This window comes from Phascolarctos cinereus, unplaced genomic scaffold (genome assembly GCF_003287225.1).
Source record: "Phascolarctos cinereus isolate Bilbo 61053 unplaced genomic scaffold, phaCin_HiC Scaffold_1;HRSCAF=81, whole genome shotgun sequence".
Classification (NCBI taxonomy): Eukaryota; Metazoa; Chordata; class Mammalia; order Diprotodontia; family Phascolarctidae; genus Phascolarctos; species Phascolarctos cinereus.
In genome coordinates, this window is record NW_027555514.1 from 100170310 (window position 1) to 100173505 (window position 3196).

Sequence of the window (3196 nt, forward strand, 5' to 3'; positions counted from 1 at the left end):
TAAATTTTCCTCTGCTTCAAATTAAATGTAATAGTTTCCTTCAACTTATCCCCATATATCATGGTTCCAATTCTCTCACTATCTTCTTTTCTTGGGGAGAAATTTTTAAAACATCTTTTTCCTCTGAGTTGTTTATAGACCATAAAAGAAGGGGCCTGTAGGAAGACAATCAAGCAAACCACATCTAGTTTGATGCAGAGTCTTGGAGTACACATCAAACTGAGGCTAGAGACAGAGCAATTGAAGCCAGTATACCCCAGGGGAAATGGCACAGAGTTGGGAGTTAACATGACCTGAGCTCACATGCTGGCTAGCAATGATGTGTCCTAGCTGTATGACCTTGGACAGGTTGCTTAAACATCCTAAGTGTGAAGCTATCACTTGTGAAATTAGGGAAAGGAGGAGAGGATTGGATTTGATCTTGAAGATCTCTTCTATCTATAACAATCCATGGAATGCACAGACTTAGTTTATTCATGATTGACTTTTGATAAAAATGAAGAGGTATGCTTCCATTTTGTAATTTAGAAGTGAACAAGATATGACAGTTTGGTTGGAAATTATGTGGTATATGTTTGTTGTAAATGTTTCTGAAATGTTGTTTCATCTCTGCTTGGAATAGAAGGTGTCTGAGAAGTTCTCATGAGGAAAACAAACTTTTAAGACGCTAGAAAGTGATGGGATCTGTGCATGGGTATATAGTTCTCAGGGTATACTTTTCCTTTGAGAAAGATGTCTTGCTGATCACACAGTGTTGCTTGGTGGCTTCCCTGCTAAACAGCATACTGGCTGACTCAGGGGGTGGATACTGCAGGGGCTTCAAGCTGCCAAGGTCCAAGACTTTGTTTGCCACTGTCCTAAACTTTGTCTTCCAGTGGTCAGGACTATAGAAGGAAGAACTCAAAACTCAACAAATCTGTAGTGGCTACGGACTTAGTCAGCATGGATCAGTGTAGAGGAGGCAGGTCAGGGACTGGAAGCTAGTGAAAATCCCCATATTAGGTGTAATGGATGAGGCGATGGTTTCATCCTCCCTGCACTTCCCTAGTTCCCATTTGATACAGTTCCAAGATTCAGAGCTGGTGATCCTCAACATATAATCCATCTTCTTTATTCCCTTTCTATAATCTATCTACAGGTAAGTGCAGTTTAGAAATTTCCTGACCACAGTGGCAGCTAGGAGGCACAGTGAATAGAGCTCTGGCCTTGGAGTCAGGAGGACCTGAGTTCAAATCCGACCTCAGACACTTGATACTTACTAGCTGTGTGACCCTGGGCAAGGCATTTAACTTTGATTGCCTCAGCGAAAAAAAAATATTCCTTGACCACTCTAATAGAGGGGGAAGAATTTTGGGAGATGGTTGGGGAAGAAGAATCCTTCACCACCATCATAATAAGCAGTTATTATTATCATCATAAGTGATGAGTCACCAAAGAAAACCCGGGGAAGTGAGCAGAGCTGCTGGTGGGAGAGGAAGAGCACTATTCTTAGAATTAAGAGACCTAAATTCTATACTTAGGGTGGACACTTCACTAATTGTGTGACTTTAGACAATTTATACTCTCCAAGCCTCAGCCTCATCATCTATAGAATGGCTATAATAAAATGTATTACCTACCTTACAGGGTTGTTGTAAGGAAAAGTAATTTTTAAATATCAGAATGTTGTATAAACATAAATTATTATTAGCACCAGTAACTTAATCATTCAACTCATTTGATCATTCGTTGAACTGAGGATTTGGGGGTCAGTATCTGTTCTTTAATTGAATTGGTCATTGGAGATCTCCCTAAGTAAAAAAAAAAAAACCACAACAGGGAACAGGGCCTGGCAATGAGAAGAGACAGGAAGTCTGACTACCCAAGAAAGCTATTGTGATACAGATTTGTGGGGCTGGTATCTGCCATCAAGACCACAGGACCACTAAAGAGGTTAACCTGAGTTTTGAGCCTTGAACTAGTCTCAATTAAAATCCCATCTTTTACTGGAAGCCTTCCCAAACCCTTCTTAATTCCAGTGCCTTTCCTCGGTTAATTATTTCCTATTTATTCTTTGTGTAGTTTACTTTGTATATATAATTTTTTGCATATTGTCTCCTCCAGTAGATTGTAAGCTCCTTGAGGGCAGAGACTTTTTCCTCTTCTTTTTGGCACATAGCAGGCACTCACTAAATGTTTATTGATTGATTGTTTGAACAAGAGGTAAGTTGAAAAGAAAGCAGAACTGGCTTTTGGCTACTCATTTTTAAGTCTTTGGGTCTGAATTTCCTCATCACTTCAGATTATAAGCTCCTTGAGGAGAACCCTTTTTATTTGTCTTTTTACTTCCTTAAGTAAACTGTAAAATGGGGATAAAAATATCACCTACCTCCTAGGGATGATATTTAGGATCAAATGAGATAATATTTGTAAAATGCTTCGGGCAGTGCCTGGCATATAGTTGGTACTTAATTAATGTTTATTTCTTTCCCTTCCCTTCCTTTCCTAACTCAGGTGGCTAGAACAGGAGCAGCACGTACCAAGAATGGCTATATTAGAAACCTAACAACCCTAGGGGCCGGGTGACAACTGTTATTCAGTTATATCCTACTCTTCATGACCCCTTAATTGCCATGATACTCCCAGTTGGTCTAGAGTCTGGTGGCTTGGGTTGTGACTTTGTGTACTGCTTCATTTCCCTGAATCAGAACAAAAAGGGATTTAAGTAGGATGATGAGCCAGAAGTCTGTGCCTCTTTGTATTGATATTGAATTCAAGTGTTCTGCCAGGGGTTGGTATGGTATAAACAAATTCTCTGGTTAGCTTAAGGTGGGTGTGACTGTGTCCTTGTTCCTTTAAGTTGCAGAGTGAACTAGTTGACCTTTTAGACCTTCAAGCCACTTGTGGGTTAATCAGTGTAAAGTCCACTGTTAACCACCAGAGGGTGCTGTGACAGCCAAGCTGCTTGGTCCTCTGCCTGGATCTGGACGCAACTGTTTGAAGCCACCTGGGCCTATGCCCTTACATTTTATGCTGTCATGCTTCCATGACGTGAATTTTAATAGTACTAGGAGCTTCTGAAAATAGCTGCCTCATCCCTACTTTACTTTATGATCTTCAACTGACATAGATGAACTCTGATTTCAAAATTACAAATTATGATTTTTTTTTTTCACTGAAAGCCTCATACAAGTGACTTTTGAATACTTGGATGCTC